Source organism: Palaemon carinicauda, chromosome 45 (assembly GCF_036898095.1).
Source record: "Palaemon carinicauda isolate YSFRI2023 chromosome 45, ASM3689809v2, whole genome shotgun sequence".
Classification (NCBI taxonomy): Eukaryota; Metazoa; Arthropoda; class Malacostraca; order Decapoda; family Palaemonidae; genus Palaemon; species Palaemon carinicauda.
The window spans coordinates 26,901,907-26,911,906 of NC_090769.1; the positions used below are offsets into that span (position 1 = coordinate 26,901,907).

Below are 10,000 nucleotides of genomic sequence, written 5' to 3' on the forward strand. Positions count from 1 at the left end.
GAGAGAGAGAGAGAGAGAGAGAGAGAGAGAGAGAGAGAGAGAGAGAGGGCTTGGACGCTAATCATATGTATATATGGTCAGTCTGTAGGGCATTGTTACATCATGTTAATGCTCTAATGTTTTCTTGTGAGAGAGAGAGAGAGAGAGAGAGAGAGAGAGAGAGAGAGAGAGAGAGAGAGAGAGGGCTTGGACGCTAATCATATGTATATATGGTCAGTCTCTAGGGCATTGTTACATAATGTTAATACTCTAATGTTTTCTTGTGAGAGAGAGAGAGAGAGAGAGAGAGAGAGAGAGAGAGAGAGAGAGAGAGTATAAAAGAGACTCTATTCCCAACAAACCATATGATATTAGAGACTCCTATCTTCTTTTTCTCATAATCAGCATTTCGAGGGTGTGATACTGGCTTCAAGAGCTTAACCGGTTGTCTCTTGCGGTAGGAAATAGTCGAGTCTTCCAGTCCTCCAATGCCTCGCACTTTAGTTAGACCGTCCTCATCCTCCTGTTCTTCTTCTACGTATTGCCTCATGAAACTTTCACGAACCTGAAGTGAAAATATTTACATTTTATCCTGTGTTAAATTTTCTACTATAGTCCATTTCTTTTAGCGATGCATATTTGCACCGACTCTTGTCCAACCAATCAGCGATCAGGAAACTTTTCCAAGCTAAAAGAGCACTGTTGCGAATCAGTGCAAATCTGCCTCGCTAAAAGAAATAGACTATAGATAAGAAAGTAGTTGTTATGAGAAACTTCCAGGAAATATTTTTTATACATATTTTTTCTTCATGAGAAAAGTAAAGTGGAAAATATTTATAATCATGTCTTATTACACGATTCCGACATTTTCTCCCGTGTTAAATTTATTACTTGCAGAAGTGGAAAATGGATAAAGTAATTATTATAAGAAATCTCCAATAATTATTTCTATATATTTTTCTTCTTCATTAATGGCAGATTGATTATTCCGTCCAATGGTCTTTTAAAATTTCAATAAGCATCCCCATTCCTGTATGACGCCAGAAAACTCAAAATCAATCAATAAGTCCCCATTCCTATACTGTTCTTTTAGCCTTAACGTGAAGTACCAAAGACTGAAAAGAACTTGAAATATAACGATTCTGTTTATAATAATAATAATAATAATAATAATAATAATAATTTATTATTATTATTATTATTATTATTATTATTATTATTATTATTATTATTATTATTATTATAGTAATAAAAATAATAATAATAATAATAAATAATTATTGTTATTATTATTATTATAGTAATAATAATAATAATAATAATAATAATAATAATAATAATAATAATAATAATAATAATAATAATAATAATAAATTATCATTATTACTATTATAATAGTAATAATAATAATAATAATAATAATAATAATAATAATAATAATTTATTATTATTATTATTATTATTATTATTATTATTATTATTATTATTATAGTAATAATAATAATAAACGGATAAGTCTACTTACACCTAAATGCACACTTACTTTGGGAAGAGAAAACTCTGACGGAACTTTATGCAGTCTGGTCATGGTAGGCCTATCGGGGAATTTTTCAAATATCCTAAGCCTCAGTGGGAGGGTCTCCTGAATGCCAGCACTCTGTTCTCTGGCCTTCATCTGCTTCAGTTTCTTCAGATCCTCGTCCAGTTCCAAATTATCCAAGATGACGGCCACGAACAAACTCAGCACGATCTGAAAGGGATGATTCGCCTTGGTTGTTTACGATCTTTTTTTTTTTTGTGGATTTCATTAAATTAAAAGTCACATCAAGAGCCCTTCATTTGATTTAAGATTTCCCATAGAATAGTCCGGTCAGGAATTTCCCATAGAATAGTGCAGTCAACAATTTTCCATAGAATAGTGTAGTCAACAATTTCCCATGGAATAGTACATTTAACAATTTTCCATAGAATAGTGCAGTCAACAATTTCCCATGGAATAGTACATTTAACAAATTTCCATAGAATAGTGCAGTCGACAATTTTCCAGAGAATAGTGCAGTCAACAATTTTCCATAGAATAGTCCAATAAAAAAATTTCTCATAGAATAGTGCAGTCAACAATTTCCCATAGAATAGTGCAGTCAACAACTTCCCATAGAATAGTGCAGTCAGCAATTTCCCATAGAAAATTCCAATAAAAATTTCCCATAGAATAGCGCAGTCAACAATTTCCCATAGAATAGTGCAGTCAACAATTTTCCATAGAATAGTGCAGTCAACAATTTCCCAGAGAATAGTCTAATAAAAAAATTTCTCATAGAATAGTGCAGTCAACAATTTCCCATAGAATAGTGCAGTCAACAACTTCCCATAGAATAGTGCAGTCAGCAATTTCCCATAGAAAATTCCAATAAAAATTTCCCATAGAATAGCGCAGTCAACAATTTCCCAGAGAATAGTGCAGTCAACAATTTCCCATAGAATACTGCAGTCAAAAATTTTCCCATAGAATAGTCTAATAAAAAAATTTCTCATAGAATAGTGCAGTCAACAATTTCCCATAGAATAGTGCAGTCAACAACTTCCCATAGAATAGTGCAGTCAGCAATTTCCCATAGAAAATTCCAATAAAAATTTCCCATAGAATAGCGCAGTCAACAATTTCCCAGAGAATAGTGCAGTCAACAATTTCCCATAGAATACTGCAGTCAAAAATTTTCCCATAGAATAGTCTAATAAAAAAAATTTCTCATAGAATAGTGCAGTCAACAATTTCCCATAGAATAGTGCAGTCAACTACTTCCCATAGAATAGTGCAGTCAGCAATTTCCCATAGAAAATTCCAATAAAAATTTCCCATAGAATAGCGCAGTCAACAATTTCCCATAGAATAGTGCAGTCAACAATTTCCCATAGAATACTGCAGTCAAAAATTTTCCCATAGAATAGTTCATTCAAAAATTTCCCACAGAATAGTTCATTCAAAAATTTCCCATAGAATAGTTCATCCCCAAATTTCCCCTTAGAATAGTTCATTCAAAAAATTCCCATAGAATAGTTCTTTAAAAAATTTCCCATAGAACAGTTCTTTCAAAAATTTCCCTTAGAATAGTTCATGCCAAAATTTGCCATCGAATAGTTCTTTCAAAATTTCCCATAGAATAGTTCATTCAAAAAATTCCCTGAGAATAGTCCATTCAAAAATTTCCCATAGAATAGTTCATTCAAAAATTTCCCACAGAATAGTTCATTCAAAAATTTCCCACAGAATAGGTCATTCAAAAATTTCCCATGGAATAGTTCATTCAAAAATTTCCCACAGAATAGTTCATTCAAAAATTTCCCATAGAATAGTTCATTCAAAAATTTGCCATAAAATAGTTCATTCCAAAATTTCCCATAGAATAGTTCATTCCAAAATTTCCCATAGAATAGTGTATTCAAAAATTTCTCATAGAACAGACCAGTCAAAAATTTCCCATGGAATAGTTCTTCCCAAAATTTCCCCTTAGAATAGTTCATTCAAAAATTTCCCATAGAATAGTTTATTATAAAATTTCCCTTAGAATAGTTCAATCAAAATTAATGCAGACTCTTTAAAAGTATTTCCTGCCTTAAAAAAGAATACTGAAAACTAGACAGCCATCATTTCGAAACTAGGTCTTCTGGAACATATTTAACTTTTAAGAGGACATTTTAAATTGAATTTCCTTTGTATTCATTATTTATACCATACGATATCGGCGTCAATGACCTTCGATGTCAGGATGCCAGAAAACTCAGAATCATTTAACTTTTATAAAGACGTCTTCGCTTTTATGGTTTTAAATTGAATTAACTGAATTTTCTTTTATTTTTTTTTATTTTTAATAAAAGATATTAGCGTCAATGGCCTTCGATGTCAGGATGCCAGAAAACTCCAAATCATTTAACTTTTATAAAGACATCTTCGCTTTTAAGGTTTTAAATTGAATTAACTGAATTTTCTTTTATTTTTTTTTTATTTTTAATAAAAGATATTAGCGTCAATGGCCTTCGATGTCAGGATGCCAGAAAACTCCAAATCATTTAACTTTTATAAAGACATCTTCGCTTTTAAGGTTTTAAATTGAATTAACTGAATTTTCTTTTATTTTTTTTTTATTTTTAATAAAAGATATTAGCGTCAATGGCCTTCGATGTCAGGATGCCAGAAAACTCCAAATCATTTAACTTTTATAAAGACATCTTCGCTTTTAAGGTTTTAAATTGAATAACTGAATTTTCTTTTATTTATTTTTTTATTTTTAATAAAAGATATTAGCGTCAATGACCTTCGATGTCAGGATGCCAGAAAACTCCAAATCATTTAACTTTTATAAAGACATCTTCGCTTTTAAGGTTTTAAATTGAATAACTGAATTTTCTTTTATTTTTTTATAAGTTTATAATAAAAGATATTAGCGTCAATGACCTTCGATGTCAGGATGCCAGAAAACTCCAAATCATTTAACTTTTATAAAGACATCTTCGCTTTTAAGGTTTTAAATTGAATAACTGAATTTTCTTTTATTTTTTTTATAAGTTTATAATAAAAGATATTAGCGTCAATGACCTTCGATGTCAGGATGCCAGAAAACTCCAAATCATTTAACTTTTATAAAGACATCTTCGCTTTTAAGGTTTTAAATTGAATAACTGAATTTTCTTTTATTTTTTTTTTATTTTTAATAAAAGATATTAGCGTCAATGGCCTTCGATGTCAGGATGCCAGAAAACTCCAAATCATTTAACTTTTATAAAGACATCTTCGCTTTTAAGGTTTTAAATTGAATAACTGAATTTTCTTTTATTTTTTTATAAGTTTATAATAAAAGATATTAGCGTCAATGACCTTCGATGTCAGGATGCCAGAAAACTCCAAATCATTTAACTTTTATAAAGACATCTTCGCTTTTAAGGTTTTAAATTGAATTAACTGAATTTTCTTTTATTTTTTTTTTTATTTTTAATAAAAGATATTAGCGTCAATGGCCTTCGATGTCAGGATGCCAGAAAACTCCAAATCATTTAACTTTTATAAAGACATCTTCGCTTTTAAGGTTTTAAATTGAATTAACTGAATTTTCTTTTATTTTTTTTTTTATTTTTAATAAAAGATATTAGCGTCAATGGCCTTCGATGTCAGGATGCCAGAAAACTCCAAATCATTTAACTTTTATAAAGACATCTTCGCTTTTAAGGTTTTAAATTGAATTAACTGAATTTTCTTTTATTTTTTTTTTATTTTTAATAAAAGATATTAGCGTCAATGACCTTCGATGTCAGGATGCCAGAAAACTCCAAATCATTTAACTTTTATAAAGACATCTTCGCTTTTAAGGTTTTAAATTGAATAACTGAATTTTCTTTTATTTTTTTTATAAGTTTATAATAAAAGATATTAGCGTCAATGACCTTCGATGTCAGGATGCCAGAAAACTCCAAATCATTTAACTTTTATAAAGACATCTTCGCTTTTAAGGTTTTAAATTGAATAACTGAATTTTCTTTTATTTTTTTTATAAGTTTATAATAAAAGATATTAGCGTCAATGACCTTCGATGTCAGGATGCCAGAAAACTCCAAATCATTTAACTTTTATAAAGACATCTTCGCTTTTAAGGTTTTAAATTGAATTAACTGAATTTTCTTTTATTTTTTTTTTTTATTTTTAATAAAAGATATTAGCGTCAATGGCCTTCGATGTCAGGATGCCAGAAAACTCCAAATCATTTAACTTTTATAAAGACATCTTCGCTTTTAAGGTTTTAAATTGAATAACTGAATTTTCTTTTATTTTTTTATAAGTTTATAATAAAAGATATTAGCGTCAATGGCCTTCGATGTCAGGATGCCAGAAAACTCCAAATCATTTAACTTTTATAAAGACATCTTCGCTTTTAAGGTTTTAAATTGAATTAACTGAATTTTCTTTTATTTTTTTTTTTATTTTTAATAAAAGATATTAGCGTCAATGGCCTTCGATGTCAGGATGCCAGAAAACTCCAAATCATTTAACTTTTATAAAGACATCTTCGCTTTTAAGGTTTTAAATTGAATAACTGAATTTTCTTTTATTTTTTTTTATTTTTAATAAAAGATATTAGCGTCAATGGCCTTCGATGTCAGGATGCCAGAAAACTCCAAATCATTTAACTTTTATAAAGACATCTTCGCTTTTAAGGTTTTAAATTGAATAACTGAATTTTCTTTTATTTTTTTTTATTTTTAATAAAAGATATTAGCGTCAATGGCCTTCGATGTCAGGATGCCAGAAAACTCCAAATCATTTAACTTTTATAAAGACATCTTCGCTTTTAAGGTTTTAAATTGAATAACTGAATTTTCTTTTATTTTTTTTATAAGTTTATAATAAAAGATATTAGCGTCAATGACCTTCGATGTCAGGATGCCAGAAAACTCCAAATCATTTAACTTTTATAAAGACATCTTCGCTTTTAAGGTTTTAAATTGAATAACTGAATTTTCTTTTATTTTTTTTATAAGTTTATAATAAAAGATATTAGCGTCAATGACCTTCGATGTCAGGATGCCAGAAAACTCCAAATCATTTAACTTTTATAAAGACATCTTCGCTTTTAAGGTTTTAAATTGAATTAACTGAATTTTCTTTTATTTTTTTTTTTATTTTTAATAAAAGATATTAGCGTCAATGGCCTTCGATGTCAGGATGCCAGAAAACTCCAAATCATTTAACTTTTATAAAGACATCTTCGCTTTTAAGGTTTTAAATTGAATAACTGAATTTTCTTTTATTTTTTTTTTATTTTTAATAAAAGATATTAGCGTCAATGGCCTTCGATGTCAGGATGCCAGAAAACTCCAAATCATTTAACTTTTATAAAGACATCTTCGCTTTTAAGGTTTTAAATTGAATTAACTGAATTTTCTTTTATTTTTTTTTTATTTATAATAAAAGATATTAGCGTCAATGACCTTCGATGTCAGGATGCCAGAAAACTCCAAATCATTTAACTTTTATAAAGACATCTTCGCTTTTAAGGTTTTAAATTGAATTAACTGAATTTTCTTTTATTTTTTTTTTTATTTTTAATAAAAGATATTAGCGTCAATGGCCTTCGATGTCAGGATGCCAGAAAACTCCAAATCATTTAACTTTTATAAAGACATCTTCGCTTTTAAGGTTTTAAATTGAATTAACTGAATTTTCTTTTATTTTTTTTTTATTTATAATAAAAGATATTAGCGTCAATGACCTTCGATGTCAGGATGCCAGAAAACTCCAAATCATTTAACTTTTATAAAGACATCTTCGCTTTTAAGGTTTTAAATTGAATTAACTGAATTTTCTTTTATTTTTTTTTTATTTTTAATAAAAGATATTAGCGTCAATGGCCTTCGATGTCAGGATGCCAGAAAACTCCAAATCATTTAACTTTTATAAAGACATCTTCGCTTTTAAGGTTTTAAATTGAATTAACTGAATTTTCTTTTATTTTTTTTTTATTCTTAATAAAAGATATTAGCGTCAATGGCCTTCGATGTCAGGATGCCAGAAAACTCCAAATCATTTAACTTTTATAAAGACATCTTCGCTTTTAAGGTTTTAAATTGAATTAACTGAATTTTCTTTTATTTTTTTTTATTTTTAATAAAAGATATTAGCGTCAATGGCCTTCGATGTCAGGATGCCAGAAAACTCCAAATCATTTAACTTTTATAAAGACATCTTCGCTTTTAAGGTTTTAAATTGAATTAACTGAATTTTCTTTTATTTTTTTTTTTATTTTTAATAAAAGATATTAGCGTCAATGGCCTTCGATGTCAGGATGCCAGAAAACTCCAAATCATTTAACTTTTATAAAGACATCTTCGCTTTTAAGGTTTTAAATTGAATAACTGAATTTTCTTTTATTTTTTTTTTTTATTTTTAATAAAAGATATTAGCGTCAATGGCCTTCGATGTCAGGATGCCAGAAAACTCCAAATCATTTAACTTTTATAAAGACATCTTCGCTTTTAAGGTTTTAAATTGAATTAACTGAATTTTCTTTTATTTTTTTTTATTTTTAATAAAAGATATTAGCGTCAATGACCTTCGATGTCAGGATGCCAGAAAACTCCAAATCATTTAACTTTTATAAAGACATCTTCGCTTTTAAGGTTTTAAATTGAATAACTGAATTTTCTTTTATTTTTTTTTTATTTTTAATAAAAGATATTAGCGTCAATGACCTTCGATGTCAGGATGCCAGAAAACTCCAAATCATTTAACTTTTATAAAGACATCTTCGCTTTTAAGGTTTTAAATTGAATTAACTGAATTTTCTTTTATTTTTTTTTTATTTTTAATAAAAGATATTAGCGTCAATGGCCTTCGATGTCAGGATGCCAGAAAACTCCAAATCATTTAACTTTTATAAAGACATCTTCGCTTTTAAGGTTTTAAATTGAATTAACTGAATTTTCTTTTATTTTTTTTTATTTTTAATAAAAGATATTAGCGTCAATGGCCTTCGATGTCAGGATGCCAGAAAACTCCAAATCATTTAACTTTTATAAAGACATCTTCGCTTTTAAGGTTTTAAATTGAATTAACTGAATTTTCTTTTATTTTTTTTTTATTTTTAATAAAAGATATTAGCGTCAATGACCTTCGATGTCAGGATGCCAGAAAACTCCAAATCATTTAACTTTTATAAAGACATCTTCGCTTTTAAGGTTTTAAATTGAATTAACTGAATTTTCTTTTATTTTTTTTTTATTTTTAATAAAAGATATTAGCGTCAATGGCCTTCGATGTCAGGATGCCAGAAAACTCCAAATCATTTAACTTTTATAAAGACATCTTCGCTTTTAAGGTTTTAAATTGAATTAACTGAATTTTCTTTTATTTTTTTTTATTTTTAATAAAAGATATTAGCGTCAATGGCCTTCGATGTCAGGATGCCAGAAAACTCCAAATCATTTAACTTTTATAAAGACATCTTCGCTTTTAAGGTTTTAAATTGAATTAACTGAATTTTCTTTTATTTTTTTTTTTATTTTTAATAAAAGATATTAGCGTCAATGGCCTTCGATGTCAGGATGCCAGAAAACTCCAAATCATTTAACTTTTATAAAGACATCTTCGCTTTTAAGGTTTTAAATTGAATTAACTGAATTTTCTTTTATTTTTTTTTATTTTTAATAAAAGATATTAGCGTCAATGGCCTTCGATGTCAGGATGCCAGAAAACTCCAAATCATTTAACTTTTATAAAGACATCTTCGCTTTTAAGGTTTTAAATTGAATAACTGAATTTTCTTTTATTTTTTTTTTTATTTTTAATAAAAGATATTAGCGTCAATGGCCTTCGATGTCAGGATGCCAGAAAACTCCAAATCATTTAACTTTTATAAAGACATCTTCGCTTTTAAGGTTTTAAATTGAATTAACTGAATTTTCTTTTATTTTTTTTTATTTTTAATAAAAGATATTAGCGTCAATGACCTTCGATGTCAGGATGCCAGAAAACTCCAAATCATTTAACTTTTATAAAGACATCTTCGCTTTTAAGGTTTTAAATTGAATAACTGAATTTTCTTTTATTTTTTTTTTATTTTTAATAAAAGATATTAGCGTCAATGACCTTCGATGTCAGGATGCCAGAAAACTCCAAATCATTTAACTTTTATAAAGACATCTTCGCTTTTAAGGTTTTAAATTGAATTAACTGAATTTTCTTTTATTTTTTTTTTATTTTTAATAAAAGATATTAGCGTCAATGGCCTTCGATGTCAGGATGCCAGAAAACTCCAAATCATTTAACTTTTATAAAGACATCTTCGCTTTTAAGGTTTTAAATTGAATTAACTGAATTTTCTTTTATTTTTTTTTATTTTTAATAAAAGATATTAGCGTCAATGACCTTCGATGTCAGGATGCCAGAAAACTCCAAATCATTTAACTTTTATAAAGACATCTTCGCTTTTAAGGTTTTAAATTGAATAACTGAATTTTCTTTTATTTTTTTTAT

At 27.8% G+C, this 10,000-nt stretch overlaps 1 pseudogene; it reads right to left on the reverse strand.

The window, feature by feature from the left end:
* The window catches only part of LOC137634866 (sodium leak channel NALCN-like), a 43,903-nt pseudogene that overhangs the window by 1,667 nt on the left and 32,236 nt on the right, over positions 1-10,000 (reverse strand).